We start from the raw sequence: 22,994 nt of genomic DNA, 5'->3' as shown, positions 1-22,994 counted from the left end.
CATTATCTCAAGTCAAAGCCATGGAAGTTATAAAACTGTGGTTTTGGGGTTGTGCTTCTGTTAAGAAAAAAGACAAATTATGTTGAATATAGTTAGGGGTGTAATATAGATAGAGATGTAAATGAATATGGTTGGTGAACGTGTTAGATGTTTGTTTATTTTTGTTTATTAAGCAAGTACAATTAACATTTCAAAATTCGTTGATTAAATGAACAAATCACGAATATGCTAAAATTCATTCATCTTCTGTTTGATTTTTGGTGAATGAGAGTTGAGAAGCTCTGATACTTTTTGTCCTTGTCGGGTTATCCTTCCTAGGAAGGAGAAAATTGAGGTTAACATAAATTTAATGTTTTGCGCTAGTTTCTGCGTCGTTCCTCAAACAACCGGGCTCAGCTTTCTTTCAGTATGTAACACATTTCCCTGCTCATTTTGAGTTCCATCCTGGCCTTGCGCCTTTGATTGAATTTGTAACCCAAATGAATGATCAAGGCATTTTTTATTGAATATTCCTATGGAGATATGCCAAGAACTCAGAATAAGATTGACCACCCTTCGGATTCGGGTGGTCTTCAACCAAGTATGAGATGAACAACATCCCTGGGAAGAAGGAATTCAAACAAATAAAACATGTTACCATTTGATTCCCAAGTAACATTATTCATTAATAGAATTAAATGCCTACAACAAGAAGTCATGCGATAGCACAAACTATGCCATGTGAGAAAGGTCTAGCATTAGAAAAAGAGAAGAAAGCTATGCGACGAAGAAATTTCAATGGACTTTCTGTTTCTCCTTTGTAATTAATGGATTGCATTAACTAACATACCTGACGGGTCTCCTTTTTGGCACAAAGTCCATCTGCACAAGCAAGGAAAACAAGAAACAGATGTTACAAAAGTGTATACCTGAGATTATCTCAATAGGAACAAGTAATTGAAGTAAATTCATTTACAATCAGAAAGATGGTTTATTTCCCTCTAAGATGAGAAAAGCTACCAAAAACAACTCAATCATACCGGAGGTAGGACCACCATTGGCGCTGTATCTCATTTACCACACGATTTAGCTTCTTCGATAATGGATTATCATATTGCTCCAGTACAAACTGAGTGCAAATAAATTATTAGTTACAAAGAGCAAGCTGTGTGACTGTAAAGGTGCCTACATATTACATCTTTCTAATACATTTCTGAAAAACGCCTCTTACTTTACAATCCCAATAAACATACTAAACCTATAGCCTTTGCTTAAATCTTAACACTCAAATAAAAGAGTTGAAAGACATTAACACAGAGGATCCGCACTTCTATCCGAGCACTTCTCTCACGACAAGGTGCATTGATTGATTTGTCTCAGTGAACATGAGATGATAAACATAGATCTTGTCCCTTCTTTACTGAAAGGAGAGGGTGAGGGAAAGAAGGTAAGTAAACAAGAAAATATAATCTACGGCTGTTATCTGAAGCTGGATTGAGAACAATGCAACTAGATTCATTTATGATGATTCGTGGTCCAACTTCTTAATCACAACAAAAGAAACATCCATTTGTTTTCCTTTTTCTTCTTTTCTACCTTTCATTTTGAGGAGAGAAAAAAGTGGTTAAAGGATTAAATTTAGCACCAACTGCATCTTATTTATCCGTTAAGCAGCACTTATCTTGTGCAGGAATTAAGTTAGAAACAACCTCTCAGTGACATAGGTTAAAATTTCCATTTACCATTAATCTTCAATGTCGAATTCTCAGAAGGAAGGAGTTTAAGAATTTTTATATCATTAAGCTTGACTGGTTTTGGATGGTCAGTTCTATTGTTTCGCTATGCTCCTTAGGAAATCAGTTCCTATTTTTATTTGCCATCAATATTTTCTTTCTTTCTAAATGACTGCATCAGGTGAAACCTAGACGGAAATAGCTTTTCACTATTTTCATCTTGGACATCTAAATTATAAAATGAACACTTCTGCCAAATAAAGATGCCAAATAGAGGTCATATGCTAGTCTTTAAAATAGTTAGAAGTCTCCTACAGTAGCCTATTTTGTGGTAGATAACAAACCTAATTATGTCCCTTAGCTAAGGGTTGGAGATTCTGATTGAACATGTTTAGATCTAATAATTTATACAGTAACTGAAAATGATATAAACCTGAAATATAGACATAATCGCAGTCACATGCATGATTGCAGTTCCTTTTTGAAAATTTAACAAAATTTATGTTATCAACATTACAAGAGAAAAATTCAAACTCTATGTCGAACTTTCTAATTTTGTTTAAAAACAAGTAAAATGCAACTTTTTTCTATCTCGATAATATCATCATATAGTATAGATCACTAAGCATAATACCAGGGTAGGTGTTTCGTCAATTGAAGAAATGCCAAATAGTTGTCTCAATATATCTGAATCCACCAAGCTCCCAATGTACATTAAGCCATCAACACCGTTTTCAAGAAGATAAATGCCCTCCTCATTCACATAATTACTTGAAAGAGGAAGTATTGGAGGAATAACAGATCCATTCTCCTCCTATCATCAAGCAAACAGGCAAAAAGTTAGAAATTGATTTCAATGATACTTTTGCAAGAAAGATTAAAATACAAACCCCACCATCCCACCCAAAGAGGGACAGAGAGAGAGAGAGAGAGGTAAACCAGTTTATACCTCCAGATCAAGGTTATGAACAGCAATCATCCATGGGAGCACTAGGCAAATTGCTGAATGAGTAGAAATGTGGGAAACATAACTGATCCAAAATGACCAATCATCTATTCTTCCATCAAAGTGCAATCCAGTACTTTTGATTAGTGCTGAAAAAAAATAGTGAAAGAAAAAAAAAATTATCAATCCCCGAGCCTAATAGGTAAATCCAATCGAAACTGTTGTGAGCCCAAGGCATGTCTTGAAGCTCTAAAATCCACAACCCTCATACAAGCATTTTGCAGGGGTAAGAAAATCTAAAACTCAAAAGAGGTTTAACCTTAGGCACAATGAATGTTAACAAACAGTATTGATCAGAACAAATTAATGCATAGATTGGAATTTACCAAGGGTGTAAAGAGGCAAAAGTTTTAGTGCTTCGGGAAGAATAACCTGTCCAGATGTTGTTGCTTTGGTGAAAAATTTATGGTATGCAAGCAAATTATTGATGCAGATATTTGTCACTTTTTCCTGTACTTGCAAGAGTGCAGTAGAAGATATTTCGTTTGCCACTGAAGGCATAGCAAAAGGAAAAGAAAATACAAAAAGTTAACTCTTCTTTCTGATGAAACTTAAAATTAGATACCTGGAAATATACAAATCCTAGAAGAATAAAAGTATAACAACGCCATATTGGAGCGGATTCCTTCAAAGCACATAATAGTTCCATATTAAAGCTTCAGATATAATGAAAAATTATTGTGGAGGGCCAAAAAGACACTATTGAATACTAACTATTGAACACTAAGTCAATGCATGTAAGTTGGTGTAATTACCTTGCTTCAAATAGCATACAAATTGTGTATCTAAGTCAGTTGCTCAGAACAATTTAGTTATGCTGCTTATGCATGGTGAAGATAAAGTTGAAACCCAGATTCTTCTTTGACCGTGCACAGTGGTATAAAGAGGAGCACACTAGATAATGAAAGAATGGTTGAATTAAAGCATAAGAAAATCATCATTCAGCAACAAACAAGGTGCAAATTGAAGACATTATTATGTAAGTTATTGATACCGAGCAAGGAAAGTAGATGGTACCTGAAAAGCACACTCTGATCGATCCTGCAGTTTACCATTGTGTTTTAATGTTACCATTATAGTTTTCTCAGACTCAATCTGCATGATAAACAAGAAGAGTGTGGATCAGAATAAACGTTGAGACAAGAACAAGAAACCAACCAAAGAAGCTCAGTGCCAATCAAGGAAGTATTTAAAAAAAAAAAAAAGCCAACTCAGTTAGAAAGATAAAACTATAAATAGGACTAGTTATAGCAAAAATAAACTAGTATAGATCAGGAAGTGGAACAAACACCAAAGATAAAAAAATTTAAAGGGATAAATAAGCCACCCCACTAATGATTCTAAGATACCTAATGTTACCCTCCTTCCCCCCAACCAAAAATTAAAGGGACAAATAAAAAACCTCTCTAAAACAGTTCAGATGCATATTGCTATTAACTTTCTAATTATTAGCAAACAACTTAAATGGGTCATTGTTAACTCTCTGGTAATCTGTAAATCAGTTAGTCAAACAAGGACAATCCTCATGGAGGATAACAAATAAATCATTTGAAAAGTATACAGACCCCTGGTAGTTCAACATCTGTTGGAATGCGGTTGCAAAATTTCCCATGGTATTCATTCACTTCCATGCCCCTACAGAAATGAAAACAAAATTAACTTCCCAGCATAAAGCTTCTTTGGAAACATAGAATTATATCTACAATCTATAATACATACACAAGCTTCTGATTATAAAGCATCATTAGAAACATAGAAAAACTTTTGATTGATGAAAATGAACATCTATGTTCATTATATTTTTAGATTGCCATTTTAAATATTTTTCATTATAAATTAATAAGATTTATCCAATTTATAAATTAGAATTCTACTTCCATTGAAAGACTTTCATTGAATGAATTTAATAAATAAAAAGAGTTAGAATTTACATTGAATATTTTATCTTCAGATTTCTCATTTTCCATTAACATTAAAAGCAATAAACTTTATGTTAATATGATATATTTGTATGTGGAACAAACTTTACATTCTCAGACAAAGTTCAGTTAATAAGAACTTTATTGATTTCAATTATTTGTAAAATTTAAGACTATATGTTCTATATGTAATTACTACATAAAAAATAAATCTCTTAAAACAAGTATTCATGAGCAATGCACGTGACGATAAATACAGGTCATAACTAAAATTTTGGTTTCCAAAATGATACCCGGCTGCATCTCACACGCATCACCGTTTCAAAACCTTGGAGCCTTGTAATATTCCATCTAAGATCATTGTAAAGCTTTGCTGGATCAGAACTGGACGAGAAAGGATAATAGTAATAAACCTGAAAAAGAGTGAAAACATGTAATCTTAGAAGATGCCTTAAAATGAAGGAAAAAAAAAAGGCAAGGAAAATGAGAAAATTAGAGCAAGTGAGGGGGCAGGGAAAATTTTTTGTGCCAGAGATTCATTTTGCAAATAAGCTCGTTGCATGTATGTCTGTGACGTCTGCTCTACTCAGTTTCTCATCAGGAAAAAGAAAAACAGCAATATCTGAAAGCTATCATAAAGATACCAACTTGTCCCCTGGTAAATTAAACAACTGTTGATGTTCTGAAGACTGAACCAAAACAAGATGAGACGGAAAGCAAATGAAAACAATAAGAACTGATGAAGTTATGGAGAATACAGCTGCAACCATGATTTAGCTAATATAATCAATTTCTTGTTCTCATTAAATAAATTTATTTTTGAATGAACATTATATTCAATCTTCCTATATATACGAATTCTAGATTTAGAACCACAAACATTTAATAAAAGGCTAGCTTGAGACAACAGAAATGCACCCAGGATTATAAGAAAATAATTGTCACTCTAGCACGGGCTAGAAATTTTGCACAAAGTGAAATTAACTACTCAACCTTAAGCTAAGTATAACCATATTCGTTCTCGACAATCCCTTGCCTCTGCTGAAGGTTGCAGCAAATTTCACTCAAGATTCCAAGTTGCTAGAATTGAAAACCATACCAATTAACACAATGCCAGGCATAGATTGGTATGACTGGCATTTTTATACACAACAGACATGAAGAAGACTAGATTCCTAATAGCTGCTACTCATGCATATGCACTTAAGCATATTGTGGATGATGTCTGATTCAAGTTTGAAGACTACCTGCTACTGCTTGACTAAATAACAGGGGATTGAGTGAATACTGGGGCCTTAACATCTAAATATTAATTATAACTACTTTTTGCCGATGGTAAAGTCCTGCCTTTTATATACACTATGTAGCAGGTTCTTCTTGCTTCTTTGGATGAAATAAAAAATTTCATTTATCCAAAAAAAGGAGACTAGATCCCAATGTAAAGAAGAAGATGGAAGCATGATGCCTCACTAGCACTTTCTCAAAGTCAACATAAAGGGAAGGCCATAAGCAAAGGCAGGGAAATTTGAAGTGTCTTATATTGCTATTAGAATGTGTTGGCACTTTAACCGACTCTTTCATGTTCTTCAGCAAGAATACCAAATTGAAAGCCACCAATAGGTAGTGATTCTAGAATGGAGTTTAGGTGGGTGGTATCCCCCTTTCCAGCCATTCTTGTTGAAATAATAAATAATCAACAATAACAAAGAACAGCAAAGGGATCACCTAAACAAATAGATGAAAATGTACAAAAGGCCTAAAGAAAAACCAAACAATGTAAAAGTTCATTATCACTCTTCTGAGTCCTGATTTTTGCTTTATTACAATGTTACCAATGCATATCACATGTTTTATTTGAGAGTCAGAAGATCTCCCGAGGTCCAACATTTTTAAAATAGCTAATAGGTTGCCGCATATTATTAGACAACAGAATATAAGTACCAGACATTCATCAATACCTGCCCTCCTGTAGTTCCTGGGATGACAGAGATGGAAGCAATGTCTACATAAGTTTGGGTAGTGATAAATACATCCACGCAGACCTGGAACAGGTTGAAATACAAAAAATTCACTCATATAAGTTCTTTTTGTACCAACAACTATATGCCCAGAGCAACACAGGCGGACTTTTTATTTATATGCGAATCATAGCGAAACTATAGAAAAGAAATTACTTAGAAGTTCACCTGGCACTCAGCAAATTCAATTGCCATTGTCTTTAAAGTTTTGTCTGCTTGTTGAAGTAGTCTATGAGCCTCCTAAAATCCAGAAAATAGCAGAACACTTCATTTAAAACCACTGGACTCAAAAATCAAAACAGATGATATATAAGTAACAAAGTGAGAATCAAGTAAATTGAAACTTGGTGGGATGAAAAGTAAGTCAGAATGACACTTGCAGTAACTAAGATTTACCAAGAGAGGACTACAAGGGAGGCCAAAAAGGAAACAGAGGAAGATAAAATCTTACATTTTTAATTTACACTTAGGTTTTCAATCAATTATTCCTTTATCTTGTATTTCTCTTATTTTTAACATAAGACATTACATGTATCTGCTAGTTGTTATGAGTAATAAACCCAAATTGATGGGAAATTGCAACTACTGAAAACGAGGCTCTATTCAAACTTGCCACTCAGAGAAGCAAAGAAGTTCAAGCTATCAGTTGAAAAGCAAAAATGATTCGCAGCTGTGAAGTCTCAACAATATCTATGATTAGGATTGAGATGAAAATATCTCAATACTCAGTTTAGCATATATGAAGCATCCCTATAACAAAAGATCTGGTAGGCCTCAATAGCTCATCTTCATGTGCAAATTGTTCCAAATGTTCCTTGTAAGTCCATTATGGCTGAATGTTCTTAAAGCAGGATGTTGGATTGAAAAATTAAGAATGATAAAGCAAATAGTGGAGCCACCTTCTTCAATGCACATATGTAACATTCGCAGAATTATAAATGGCATCCTCAAGTATGCAACACAAGAAAATAGCACATGGATTGTGGAAGAAAATAACCTATGAGATAATTACCTTTTCTCCTGCAGAGATGTTACTTCTTCCTTCAGCTTCTTGTGTAGAAAGTGCTATCATGCCAACTGATGGTAGGACTGCACATGGTACAACAATTAGAAATCCCTCCAAGCAAGATGCAACAAACAGTATCTAGCTACCATGTCAAATGCACAGGCAATAACTCAACTAGCCAGGAGCAGTTTCAAGTTTCAAATCAATAATTGTTAAGAAAGTAAGTCAGTACAAAACTTCAAAATGAAATTTGAAAATAAAATAAAGCTAAATTAAGAAGAAATTTCATAGTCTATGCAAAGAGAAATCCATTTTGAGGATGAAGGGCAATAAAATCCAGAGCCTGTTATATTAATTACAAAGGATGAACAAATCTATAAAACAAAGATAAAGTAATATTTTCACTTGAATACCCTTAAATTCAAAAGTACTTTTGTTCCAAAATAGACCAAGTGAAGAAAAAGAAAACATTTCCAATCAACCCTCTTCAAACTTGTAAAGGAGACAGAGAAGAGAGCACCTATCAAAGAAGAAGGAAAGAGGATTAAAGAAAAGAATATTTTGTGGTAGAAGCTTGGTTAATCTTTAAAGAGTTTATGTTTCCATTTCAGTACACTTATCTGTCATACTGTAAGCAGTAACTGCTTAAAAATGTTACGATGTATATTCAAATAGGCTTATTATAAAACATGACAAACATAAATTCTTGCCTGATTGAAATACCAAAAGTTTCCCTCCAGTACTCTTAATTACCAAGAAAGCAGCCTGAAATCAGAATGGAACAGTATAAAATGTCTAATCTTAAACAAACTGAACCAGCTAGAATACTTGCATTTTTTAATTTTGGCTGATTTGTACAAACAAAGTAATGGCAAAGGTAAACAGTGTGTAATAAGTCAAATTATCAAGCATGTAGAGATTAGAATATTATAATATAAAAGCTGAAAACCATGTTTATCATAATATAAAAGCAGAAAATATCATAAGACAAAAGCAGAAAACCCCTTAGGAAAAAAAAAATCTGGCAACTTTGGGATGCTCTAGAAATGCTTAAAGACTTGTATCTTTGAGAGAAAGAATTAATAAAATTCATCAACCAAATTGAACTTCTACCACGCTATCAAATTGATTTGAATTTTGTGGCATACAAAATTTATAACTTGTAACATTCACCAAGGATGAAAAAAGGTGCTTTGTCAAAAAGGGGATACCTTGGTTGCCACAACAAAGGCTGATTCAGCAGTTCTGTTCTCCTGAAACATAGTTGGAATGCTTTCCAGCAGTTGCTCTATATGTTGATGGCACTAAATCCAAATATCCAACAGTAAAATGTTACAGAAAGGCATTATTCCTAGTAACTCAAGACGAAAAATCAATCAACCTATAAACAGTTCATTATTTGTTTCACACTTTAAAAGCACCACCAAAGCCACAAATAGCATCACAGCCCCAGTGTGTGTGTGTTCTGTGTCAGATACATAAAATATGAAAAGCCAACCTCCAAAAGCTGAACAACAACATCAGTTTCAAGAGGAATATAAACATCCTGCACATCTGGAACTATCAGCATCAATGGCTGCAGCATAAGTTGAAAGTTAAATTAGTCTGAACTTTTTTAAAAGAGTGTGTAGTTAAAATCATTGTCTGAGCAACAAAGTATAACAATCCGACTGATGGGATGGAAACCAAATCAAAAGATGGTAAAGAAATCTTGCTACATACTATACCAGGTTGAAATTATGCATATCACAACAGAAAGAAAATGCAGTAGTCACATAGTCCTATCTATATGTTCCATAAGTTACCATTCATCTAGAATACTTAAATATACATTTATCCATATTTATAATTTCATTCAGGAGGAAAGTGCAAAAGTATCTCATTCAAAATTTAGAAAAACAAAATGAAAACAATTTTGAGACATTGAAAGGAATTGTCAATTCCATATAAACTAATAAAGAGGAAGAAAAAAACAATAATTTTTGCTTGAAAGAAGGAAAACTTATTGCAACTAAATGTTACCTGCTGCAGTGCACGTTTCAAATTATAAAAATGGATGGTTGAGTCAAATGTTGCAATTCCCACCATTGTCCGAGGACCTTCCTACAATAATAGAAACACCAAGAAAATTGGTATCCAGCCTTCACACTAAATAAACAAGGATAGGTTCTATAGTTAGTCAATAACTAACAACACAATAGTCGTGGATGATGAAGAATCCAAATATAAGCAAAAACAATATATTGCACTTGCAATTTAGAGCACAATTAGATTAGCTTATGAACATTACCAAGTACAAAATGGATGTATCAGTTTAAACTGCAGAAAAGTCCAACATACATCCAAGATAAGTTCTTCTCCTTAGTAGAGAGTGGACTTGGAAAACTTATCCAATTATGAAAGAATGGCTTCATCAATTGTCCAGGTTAGGGTCCTATCATGACTACATCTTTATACACAATTAGAATGGTTGTGTACTAGTTAAAAGATTGAGAAGACAGAGAATATAAAAAAGGGGAATCACCCTTGCCATTCTGCAACAGGGATGCAGCAAAAGAAGACATCACTGGACACGTTAGAAATAAACTTCCAATAATGGGCAATAACTCCTGTTATTAAAGTTCGTCATTCAAGAAGGTAACTTCCGGAATGAATGATATTTTATTCAACATTTGGAGCTGCAAAGGCAAGTCCAACAGTTCTTATCCTACAAGATAAAGCTTGTCACTGCCATTGACTCCTTTCACTAACTCTAAATATGTCCTATCATATTTGAAATTTTAATACAGATACAACTTGGGAAAATGTTATTAGATCATGGATAGAGAAAGAAAGTTGAACTTTATCTCTACACAATAATTCAAAGTTTTGCAATTACAAGACAGGATCTTGTTCCTTACACGGGTGATTCAATCTCGCCAAGTTCCTCCTCAAATAATCAATGAGATTAGAAAAAGAAAATGAATTTTGACTGCAGGAGCTGCAATGACAAGGTTATATCTAATTTCACAAATGCTATTTGATACAAACAAAAGAGACTGAATTTTGTTCAAATTTCTCACATAACATTGTTTCCCTAGAACTTGACAGAAATTACTCCCCTGCCATTGTGTCTGTCAGAACAGATTCAATCCCACAATTTTCAGACTGCAAGGCACAATCCATTGACCAGTATGTGAGTTTATGAATGCTAAATAGATGCCAGAAACAAATAGTCATAGAAATAAACAAAACTAAAAAGCTCACTGGAAGAAGAGCAATGACTTGACTGATTGCAGCACGTGCTGCAGCAGTTGCACCAGTCTGTATTGCATTCATGGAAACATCAATGAGGAAAACATACACAGCAGGCATTGGATCTCTCAGCTGAAAATAAAGATAAATGTTACAGAGAATTACATACTTGAAGACCCAGAGAAATGATAGGAGAAAACTATGAGAAGAAAGAAAGTGATGATATTATAAACACAGATTAAGCAGCAAGTGTCACAACCATGCAGAGGCTATAAATTCAAAATCAAAAGCTTAAGTAAAAATTAAAGGCTTTTGAAAACCATATAAGCGTATTAAGGGTCTAGGGACACTATTACCGGGATCCAATCAAGGGAGTGCCAAACTAAAAAAGATATATCATGGAGCCGACAAATTCATGCTGATTATTGTGCATTTTAAGCCTCATATGAAGCTAGTCTCAAGGATATCCAAGCCCACAGGGAACTGATCTATTATTCTACACTTTAACAGCTCAGAGATGCCAGGCATATTCGATAACTAAACTTGTCAAAAGAAAGTGGAAATGAATGTCCTGTTATTGTAGAGCCAAGAGGTTTAATGAATTAACTAACCATTTATTCAACAGTTCCCCTACATAGCTCAGGCCTCTCATCAGCATCTCTACGCCTACCATCTAAACCTAGATTGCATTGATACTCATGCGGAGTGTAATCCATAAACCCTGGATTAAAATAGGGGAATGTTAAAGAAAATTTGTGAAGTTCCATTTCTCAAACTATTGAAAAGAAGCCCAACAGGGATAAAACAGCAGAATCAACATAGTAATCCCAATATAGATATATATATATATATATATATATATAGACACACACACACACACACACACACATACATGTATCAAAAGGAAAAAATAATCCTAATATATAATGATAAAGGTTTTTGAGAGTATTATTGATACCAGTATGTAAGAAGATCTTTTAACAAAAAGACATCTACCATTACCAAAAACAACAAAAGATATGTTAAATTGCATAACTTCAGAAAAGCAATGTGTCCCAAAATTGTTTTGCAAAATATTGAGCAACGAAGAAGAAATCAGCAACATTCAATACTGACCGCAAAAGTTGCAAATGAACCACCTGGATGATCAGTGAACTTCATGAAAGGATTGATGTAGCCTTTGCAGCGACAGCATCGATTTGGACCATTTTCTCCAAAATCCATGACCTAGAATAAAGAAAGTTTAAATAACAAAGACTATGTGCGTGTTTTCAGCTGTTTCATTCATCCAAAACTACGCAATTTTAATAGGTGTTTCTCCTCATAAAAGTAGGAGGTGATCTAAACCTGTCCTTGCATTATCAATCATAAACTCTTTCTTTGTTTAAGTTTCTAACAAAGACTATGTTGATTTGAATAGTGCGCAGGAACTTTGCATTCTGGTACACAGGTGTATCACATCGCAGAATAACATCCTCTTTCAGGCATCAGACAAGGTAGTGTTTGCTACAACTTAAATCAGTTTCTTTGGAACCTTTTTTGATAAAAGAAAATGTATAAGCATTTTGAATGCTCTCTTTCCTAATAAAAAACCTCAGACAGATTGCTTTCCCAAGAGCAAACCTCATAGTTTTTACTTTCATGGATTTAATCATCTGCCTAGCTGCAAGAAGATTAGCTATTTCAAAAAGATTGAAGAATTTGCAATCCCTGTTGGGCGGAAGGGGTTCTAATAGCAAGATTTTAGTGTTACATAGAATTTTAGGATAAAAGATTCTATGGCAAACAAGAAAGGTGGAGATCATTACCCATGAAAGAAGCCAACTACCAACATGCAAGTATAGTTGAACAGCAAAGAACCTAAAAGGTAAGAAGTCCTTCCAGAGAACAAGGTAAATGAGGACACTCATGCACATGGACCAAAGTTCACTGCATCAAGAAAATACCAATAATTGATGAGGAAGGGGAAGTCTTAAATTAATTCAACTGTCCCTGGCTATTCACTGGCAAAAGAATTATGGATGGCACTAAACAGTTTGATGTCTCCATTTGTTCCATGAAACTGTTCATAAGAGATATCAAAATGATTGTTTTCTCTTTAATGCTCTAAGGAATGAACGAATAAGAAACCTGAGCTACACAAAAAACCAGATATAGCACATAAACATTTCAGAAGAAGGAATGAATACCGCAATGGGCTCCTCAGATGGGTGACGAAGGGCCAAAGGCTGAACCAATAAGGCTAATTGCATGCCACAAGTTGTTAAAAGGTCAGCAGTGCAAGGAATCTGTCAAAATAAGGAAGGAGATCAAGTTAGTAACAAATATCAAGAAATAAAACATTCTTTATAAATCATCTTAAAAGAAGAAATTATTATCAACACAAAATATCAGAAGTTTGACTGTAACCTGATGGATTGTGCATCTCATATAGCGTGGACTGCAGTTTCCAGTGTCCGTGATGATATAATCACTAGTGGCAGGCTTTTCAAGGAAACAAATTATCCATGATGAAACAAAATCAATAGAATTGAATTTAAACAAACAAAAATAACAAAAAGGAAAAGGAAAAAAAGGAGGGGAGGAGGCTAATAAGACCTAGAACATAAAAATAATACTAAGAAGTAACAACAACAACAACAATAATAATAATAAACCTTAATTTAGCAGTTTTTTCTTCCTTTTTTTGGAAGTTCAAGGTCAGTGCAGTACCGGGGGAGGAATGGCCTGATTGCCTTGACAAGTGTCATGCAGAATTGTTGAGGAACTTGGAGTAGGCCTTGGACCTTGATGTGAATTAGTCTTCCATGCGTCTTCCACAGTAGCACCAGGTTGAGTGATGGCAAGTAATAATTGGTTTGGTTGTGGTGGTGGCATACCAAATATTCTAGGTGGTTGAACAGCATAAGATACTGCTGTAGGTGCAGCCACCTAAAGCAATTAGAAGGATGTAAAGAAGATTTTGCTCAAAGAAAGAAGTGTCACTTTTATTTACAGCAAATACTCCTCCCAGAGCAAATCCTCAAATTCTCGGCTTAAAAAATATCAAAGCACTTGCTAGTCATTGATGGTCAAAAGTATAAAACTATCTCAAAGATAATAACAAGAACCAAATAGTTCAGAAAAGCTTATTTTCTATATCTAACCTTACATACAAACCTCTTGTGGGCTTTTAGTCAAGTTCTACGATGGTAAATTTGTATGTTAAAATGATGTCAATACCACTTCATCATCTTTCACAATAACCAGACATGCAATTACAAAAACAGTAACTGCCAATTCAAATATAGATATTAACTCGGGGATGCCCTAATATGGGAGGGAAATATCAATATCCACCCACGATTCCACAAGTTAACTGGCATTTACCTAGGGTATTCCTTAATTTCATCATGAACCATAAAACAGTTTCATAACATAATATTCTCTCCTAAAGAGTAATTCTGCGACTACATCCTTGTTCTTTCTAAATTATATTATTGCACCAACAAACCTAAAATCTATTAAGATTACAAAGATTAACCATCTGTTTTAAAAATGGAAAGTCAGATGTCCTGGATTTTCCCACTTCTATTTTACATATTTTCCATCTGTTTTCTAACGAGCCACAAAGAGTCACAGATACACACCTTCTTGGCAACCAGCATTGCAGAGAGATTAAATTCCTACTTCTTCTGTAGTATCATTTATGTTATCAAACAGAGCCAAAAGATGAATAAGAGAAAGAACACAATTCCAGTTCTATTAGCAATTTACAGATGTAAACCATGATAATACCTGACCAGGTAGCCATGTCTGTGTCCCCAAAGGAGCAGCCAATGGTGCTGAAAATGGCGAAACTGATTGCATAGGAGGACCTGGTGGATGAATAACCTGAGGACTTCCAAGAAAAGACCCCATGCTAGGAACCTGACCAGGAGACCTAACTGTTCTCATCATTGGTGGAGGCGCCCCAACGGGTGGAACATTTCTAATCGAACCACCAAATACACTTGAAGGAGATACAAAAGCACTCAGTGGAGCAGCCAGTCCAGGTGCACTCAAACCACCAGGACTGATGACTGGACCACCAGCCAATGAAGAAGGTAAAGACCTGGAAGTGGTCTAGTCCCAAAAGGTAATGGCTCTCCACCAGGTGGCCCAAAGGGCATAACCGAACCCATGTTAGGAGGCACATTGGGTCTGGGAACCACCCCTGGAGGTGGTGCACCAGGGCTGGAAATTGGCTGTGAAGGAGCTGAGATGGAGGAGCGCAGTGGTGATCTTACAAATGGGGGAAGAGTAGCGGCTGAATTGGGCAATGAAGATGGCTTATTGCGATTCTACTTTTGCAAATTATCAGATAAAGAATCTGGTTTTTGTGGGAAATTTGGATTGTGGGTCTGGGGTGGGGGTTCCCTTGGTGCCCCTGGTGCATTGGAGTTGCCATTTCCCTCCCTTTCTTTCTCTCTTTTCCACCTTTTTTAATTAAAAAAAAATCAAAACATCAACAAAAAAAATATAAAAACAATGATCAATTCCTTTATGCATTTAACATTTTTTATCTATAATTACTAAAAAATCAACATAACAAACCTGAATTCTTAAGTTACATCAGTCAAAAAAACAAACAAAATATCAAAAACCTTTTTTTCTATAATTATTATAAATATAAACTCGATATGATGAAACGTATCTACTTACTTCACTCCCAAGAAACAGGTATCACTTTCATATTACTTCCTAGAACATTAAATCAGGGACATGCTCTATCGAATCAATTTTTTATTATCAAATATAATAAATGCAATTAATTTAAAATGTACATTGTTTTAAGTGATTTAATCAGTCCAAAACACATAAAAAAGATAAAAAATTAAAAAGATAAATTCAGAGTAAAACCTGGGATTGAAGAGGATCAAAGAGATTAACCTGAAACGATTGAGGGTTTAGATCTTGATCAATGTTGATTAGGGTTTTAAAAGGAATTAGGATTTGGGGATAAAAAATTTAATGGCGGTGAAGAAACATTTGAGAGAAGAGCGCCTTTTTTTTTTTCCTCCAGTGATCGGAGAGTGTCCGTTACGGATATATGAAGGGTCGTGCCACGTCATCCTTAAAAGGCTGATGTTTTCGAGCCATTTAGATTTGCCACGTAAGAATTTAGGCAATCTCATGTCCACGTCACGTTGTCTCTTTTAATTTTTACAAGAAACGGCCAGCCTGGATTTTAATTTTGCTTTGTCTATCAATTTAGTCAAAGATTCACTGCTTTCCTTTTTTTTTATTTTTTATATATAATCTTTTTTGTGATTAATTTTTTTTTTATGAAAAGATGAAATTATTTATGCTTTAATTAATTGTTGGGATTCGAGAAAATTAGAGAAAAAATAATTAAAAATCAAAATCATTTTTTTTGCTTTTTAAAAATCTAAATAACAAAATTAAAACCAGGCTTACACGTATTTTTAAAATCTTAAAAAACATATTTAAACCATTTTAATATATATTTTTAATACAATTAAACCAACACAAATAAACTTTCGATTAAATAAAACTTACGCATGTCAACTATATTTAGATGCGTTGGTATGAGATTTTGATATTTAAAATTTATATGTAATATTTTTTAATTTAATAAATATAAAAATAAAAGAATTAGGGATAAATTACAAATTTTTTTTTAAGTAAGGCTGCGCTTTTTTTTCTCCCCCCGCATGTTTTGGGTTTTTTTAAAGATATTTTTGGGTTAAAATTAATAAATGCTTATAAATATATTTTTTAAAAGATAATTAAAATATTATTTTAAAATTATTTTTTAATTATAATTTTTTATAAATATCATTTTAATAAAATATCAATAACTTTTCATTAAATTTTTTTTTTAAGTTCTATTCCTAAGATAAGACAATGGAGGTCAAAATTTCATTGGATTTAACACTCAATTACATCAATGCTATAAAAAATCCAACATGATCAAATAGCTTGACCAAAAAGTTGTTTTTATAAGGCAAAGCTTATCCAAAATATTTATATGAAAAAAAAAAAGCTTTGAAAGTATAATGAGATGAACTCTCACCATGTCCTAATTGCATTTTATAATTGAATTTTTTAAAATTTAATCATAAAATGACATCAACATGCTGTTAAATAAAATTCAATTATAAAATATCATCAACACACTACCAATTAAATCCTTAATCAATATTATATTTTTTCTTGAAATAAATACTAAAAATAACAAGTTGTGTTCACAATACATGAATTAGTGAAGAAAAAGTCATTTGAAGCTTTTGTAAGTAACTTCCAACCATGATTTATTAAACACATAAATAGTTCATTTCATAGTTGAGAAAAGTTCCTAGTAACCACTAGGTTAAAAAAAAAAAAAAATCTATGCAATGGACAAACACTTTTTTTTTTTTTTTTTTACATATGAAATGGCATATTGCACAAGTTGTATTAAACTAAACATAAATATTGTCTTTAAGTTTCATTATATAAAAAAAAATTATTTTATATCATGATGATGTTACATAAATTTGATTATTTAATTATATTTTTAATTTGTTAATTAATTATTTAGTTTATTATATAAATGTAATAATTTATTATAATTATAACTTTTCAAAAAAATTAAAATAATGTTAATCATCACTCAAATTTAAATATAAAATTATTAATGTTAGAAAACTTTTATATATATTTAGAATTGTATAAATTGAAATTTGATCTATTTACCATTCTAGTAATATATTATTAAGAATTTTATTTACGTCTCATTTATTACTCTATGTATTCTATTTTTAAATATATCTCAAATTCAAAACTCATTTTTCTATTTATACTAAACACACCTTTATTCTTTACTTTTTATTTTGTACTCTTACCTTTTTTCTTTCTCTCTTCACTTTTCAATCAAAAAAAAAAAAAAAAACCTTAAATCCATCATATTAGCCACAAAATCACTTATATATTTAGTTTTCTGGTAATTAAAAGTAAGATTTTTATATTGCTTTTTCATTGATTTTGGTTGAATTATAGCTGAAAAGTATGTGAATATAAGTTAGGATTTGTTATAAAATTTAAGTGAAATCAAAAATTTCAAAAATAGATATTCAAAAAATTTAAAAACTTCTAAAAGATAAATTTTCAAAAAACTAAAAGGTTCTCATATATTCATTTTCAAAAAATTAAAAGGATTATCGATATCTATTTTTGAGAAATTTTAAAGATTCTTTTAAGATTTTTTTTAACTTGTTAAAAATAGATATTCATAAAATTCGTTTTTGAAATTACAATATAATTATCAAAAATCTATTTTCAAGAATTATATTATATTTTAAAAAAATTTGTTTTAGAAATATAATATAATTTTTAAAAATTAGGATTACATGATTTGTAAGATTTAACAAAAAAGTGTATAAATTATTAAAGATATTTTTATTATTTATTAAAAATAAAAATTAAATTTTACGGGTAGTTTTGGAAAAAAAATGATGTTATCAATTGAGTTCATGAATTTTTTATTTTTACCAAATATAGCTTTTATATTTTTAGAAAATTTAAGAAATATAATATCATATCATAAATGGAAGTGAAATGAAATTGATTTGATTTGATTTTCCCATAAGAGATTTCCTTAGTCATTGCCCTTACACGCGCCTACCGTGCGCGTTGACCTGTTATCTCCATTTCTTCTCTCATTCTCTCACCCCCACACGGCCTAAGTCTAACCAAAACTAACCACCCTTCCCCACTCTTTCGTTCACCAAGTCCAACACGCTTTTTTAATCAACGAATCCTCGTGAGCCTCTTTCGTTTTTCCTCTCTCTCTCATGGCTTCGGAGCAGTACGACGCCGTTTTTGAGGAATCTCAGGACGACGACGAGGATCCCTCTTCCTCCGACAACGACCTCGATGGCAACGACGACGTTTTAAACGACGAAGAGGACGAGGAATTATTAGAGGAAGAAGACATTAATTCCCCCTCTTTTCTGCCTCAACCGATTGCTCCCGCCTTATCCTCCGCCTCAATCCCCGCTGTTCCACTTGCCGTCCCCTCCGCCACTGTTGTGACCGTGGCTGCTGTTCCAACTGACGAATCGCCTCCTGATTCCAAACGCCAACGCGTTGATTCCACCGTAACGGAGAAAAAACCTGCTCCGCCACAACAACTTGACGAATCGCGACGGTTATTTCAACGGTTATGGACTGATGAAGACGAGATCGAGCTTCTCCAAGGGTTTCTCGATTACACAAATTCGAAAACGAACTCAAATTCTTCTTCTTCTCACCATCATCATTACGACACGGCGTTGTTTTACGACCAAATCAAATCTAAACTCCAGCTGGTTTTCAACAAGAATCAGTTAGTCGAGAAGCTTCGAAGATTGAAGAAGAAATATAGGAACGTGATGAATAAGATCAGTTCAGGTAAAGATTTTTCCTTCAAAAGCCCTCACGATCATGCTACTTTCGAAATTTCTAGAAAGATCTGGAACAGTAGTGTTGGCAAAGTAGAAGATAATGTTTTAGATGATGATGATAACAATAATAATAATAATAATAATACTTACATCAATTTAATTGATGAAAGCGGAGAGAAAAAGAATTTTACCCCAAAATCCACAGCCTCGAAGAAAAGGTCAAGAAGTAAGGGAGGGAAAATGGAAGTGAAAAAGGTTTTAAATGATGGGTTTGTGGTTACTAACAATAATTTTAATAATAGGAGTAACAATGATAATGGTAACGTGGAGGGATTTGCTGGAGGACGAGGAGGAGGAGGAAGCGTGGCGGGGGTGGTAGAGGAGGCTGTGAAGAGTTGTTTAACGCCCTTGTTTAAGGAGTTGTTAGGTAGTGTAATGGGAGGAGGAGGAGGAGGAAGAGGGATTAGTGGATTGGTGATGAATGCTATGCCCTTGAGTTTTGGAGGAAGTTTGAATTTCGGTTTTTGTGGGGGTAATGGGGAGTTGGTGGATGAGAGGTGGAGGAAACAGCAGATAATGGAGTTGGAGGTTTATGCTAGGAGGTTGGAGTTGGTGCAGGATCAGATTAAGGCTGCTTTGGAGGAGCTTCGATCGATGGGAGGCTGATTATGGAATATGGGTGCTTATTTCCATGAAAGATTTCTTGGTTATTGATGGATAGCTTGTAGTGTAGGTGAGTAACTGGTTTTTGAGTTCCTTTTCGGGTTTTCTTTTTTTGTTTATTGGATAGAAATGAACGGTTATTGGAATAATGATCTATTATTATTCAGTCTTTCAATCAATAGTTTGTACTAGTTATTCTCATTTATGTGTATATGGTTTTTATACATGGGTTGGGATGACTTGCTTAGAATAAATGACAGATGTTAATCATTAATTTAATGCAATTGTGCAAGCTCCGACATTGTAGAATTTGCAAAATAGATTCAACAGTTTGCCATTTTACTACATTGTCAAATTTAATTGAAAGTCAATTTAACAGGTCACTTGTGGTATGTTGGTGATGAGTGGAAATTTCTGGGAAGGGGTGAACAAGGGTTGGGGTGTTTTTCCTTCATTCATGCCTGTGAATTCTTCGAATCAGTAAAGCTAATTATCTATAATGAATTGCTTCTCATGAGAATGGTTTCTGATTGCTTGGCATCATTTCTTGCAAACTTGTTTAAAGGCTTGATAAAATGACTAATGTTGCCCCTGTGAAATGTATTCATATTGGATTTGTTGCTGAGATCAAAGGCTGTTTCATGCATCAAGTATGCAATGCTTGCTAGCCTCAAAGATCAAACTTCCCATTTGTGATTGTGGTTTCCGAACACAGAGATACCTAAAAAATTACCATTCAGGACCATAGGTAGGCAACGGTCCTGGGACAGCTCAGAAATAGTTGTCTGCATTAACAATCCCCTTCTGTGTGTCTACTTGGGAAACTTTGTTCATTCAGGACCTTTAACCTCTTTCCTGTAAAACATGCAACTATAGTAATTTACTTATGGTTGTTGAAGTTATTCATTTTCTAGCTGAAGCTGTTTCAATATCATTAATGTTGATAGTTGAAGCTGTAAGATGCAGAACTTGATTATTTGGCTGCATCTGTTTTTAGTTCGTTTCGATGCCGGTTAAACATTAGATGGATGCTAGTATCTGTTGGTAGCCTGGTTGGTAGTAGACTTGGTAGTCATGGCATTGTCAGGGAAGACATTTGGTTTAGACCATTGGGTTAGTTAAATTATCTTTTCTGTTTTCTCCCTTTTCTCTTTTGGGATTGTTTATTATTGGATGGAACCTTGAGAGAATGAAAAGGGGAAAAAGAGGAGAAATTTTTTATTGTACTCCTGGAAGAGTAAAACAAAAGGGAAGCAAAGGAAAAAGATTAAAGAAAAAGAACTGGTCATCGGGAAAAATTGGTTTGGACTTAAAAGTATAGACACGGTGATTCATGTACAGAGGTAGCAATGGGTGAGGGCGGATTGAATTTTTGTTCGTCTCGAATTTAATTCAATTTTATATAAATAATATCTGAACTCGATTTGATAATTTTTAAAAATTTTTATATTCGAATTCGATTCAATCTAATATTGTATAAGCTAGTATTTGATTCGAAATTAAAAAAATTATTTTTTAAATATAAAATATTATTTTTAATGTAAATATATAATTAAAAAATAATTATATATATGGTTTGGTTGGATTTAATTTGGCTAAAACTCGATTTTAATTTTTTTTTTTTATTACCAACTCGACATGAACTCGATTTAAAAAAAAATTGACTTTAAAATGTCTAAATCGGGTTGAAATCCGTCAATGATGGATTGGATTGTTATTTTTATTTGTGTATTTGTGTTGCGTAAGATTCGAAGATTTGTATATTTATATTATATAAAATATTAAAATTTATGTTTTTGTGTCATATTTTACATAAAAAATTTTATCATAATATAAAATATATTTTTTATTTTATTAAATTTATATATAATAGTTACTAAAATTTTAAATCGTTTTATTATTATTATTTTTTCATGTCGTATTCACGTTATTATATCATGTTTTAGATTATTAGATGTGATAAGTATTGACATGATTTTCATTGGACATAATGGAACATTTGTTCTTGCCTTTGAAAATTTCTAATCAGAAATTTGTTGTTATGCGCGAGGAGTCCTGGGAATATTGAATGTCGAATGTTGATCACGTTTTGGCTGTTGGGTAACTTACCCCTGTTAATCGTATGACTGATTCCTGGTTGCTCAACTAATAAATTTTTTATTATCAAATATTAGGGAAATTATCAATCACCGCTTAATTTAGTGATGCTATAATCAATTTTATGACTGAGAGTTTCGATTATAATTCAAAAGAAAAATTAAATGGGCTGCTGGACCCAACTCAGAACCAAAAGCCCATCAAAGAATCTACAATCTACTGTTACACACTCACCTACCTTATCCCCGAGCTCCTTTTCAAACAAGGGCACTATGCCCTTCAATGGATGAAGGATCCCTTTCATTTCTACGACACTCGGTACACAAAAAAAAAAAAAAAAAACCTCCATTGAAATGGCTTCTGCAACAGCAAGGCTCACCTTTTCTTTGCACCACTTAACCCAAGCACCATCTCCAAAACCACAAAAACCTCTTCTCTTTCTCTCCCTTAAACTCCCCACAACTTCACTCAAACGTCAAACCCCACAAAAGGCAACAGCATTTCACCATCCATTCCATTGATGTCTCCCAAGAAGACAGCCAAGACACCCCAACTTCAGACCAAGAAACTAAAGATGCATTAAAAGAAAAGTTTGACAAACGCAGGTTAGAAGAGAAGTTTGCAGTGTTGAACACAGGAATATATGAGTGCAGGTCATGTGGTTTCAAGTACGATGAAGCAGTGGGTGATCCTCCATATCCAATACCACCAGGGTTTCAGTTTCACAAATTGCCTGATGACTGGAGATGCCCCACTTGTGGGGCTGCAAAGAGTATCTTTGAGAGTAAGAGTGTGGAAATTGCAGGCTTTGCACAGAACCAGCAGGTTGGATTAGGAGGGAATGCTCTTACTTCTGGGTGAAAAGCTATATTAATATATGGTAGTTTGTTCTTCTTTTTTGTGCTCTTCTTGAGTGCTCTTACTTTTTGCA

General features: G+C 33.4%; 2 pseudogenes across 2 annotated transcripts; one reads left to right on the top strand and one right to left on the bottom strand.

Annotated features, from left to right (window-relative positions):
* Nucleotides 1-487: 487 nt before the first annotated feature.
* LOC111295586 (protein transport protein SEC24 C-like) lies at nucleotides 488-15,324 on the bottom strand (annotated as a pseudogene). The gene is made up of 24 exons (XR_016327332.1): nucleotides 14,673-15,324; nucleotides 13,608-13,826; nucleotides 13,305-13,379; nucleotides 13,085-13,183; nucleotides 12,012-12,122; nucleotides 11,507-11,616; nucleotides 10,908-11,027; nucleotides 9,684-9,764; nucleotides 9,160-9,237; nucleotides 8,873-8,965; nucleotides 8,372-8,426; nucleotides 7,668-7,744; nucleotides 6,824-6,895; nucleotides 6,596-6,679; nucleotides 4,905-5,050; nucleotides 4,284-4,353; nucleotides 3,736-3,813; nucleotides 3,474-3,612; nucleotides 3,045-3,209; nucleotides 2,662-2,807; nucleotides 2,347-2,526; nucleotides 1,020-1,108; nucleotides 830-861; nucleotides 488-600 (listed from the first exon to the last, which is right to left on the bottom strand). The product of XR_016327332.1 is annotated as a protein transport protein SEC24 C-like (transcript).
* A 3,283-nt stretch (nucleotides 15,325-18,607) lies between these two features.
* Nucleotides 18,608-20,349, top strand: LOC111295584 (putative transcription factor At3g04930 pseudogene; annotated as a pseudogene). Its single transcript, XR_016327331.1, has one exon. The product of XR_016327331.1 is annotated as a putative transcription factor At3g04930 pseudogene (transcript).
* Nucleotides 20,350-22,994: the final 2,645 nt, after the last annotated feature.

This window comes from Durio zibethinus, chromosome 14, assembly GCF_047325235.1.
Source record: "Durio zibethinus cultivar Kanyao isolate XHJ-2024 chromosome 14, ASM4732523v1, whole genome shotgun sequence".
NCBI lineage: Eukaryota > Viridiplantae > Streptophyta > Magnoliopsida > Malvales > Malvaceae > Durio > Durio zibethinus.
This window is presented reverse-complemented; position numbering and strand designations above follow the sequence as displayed.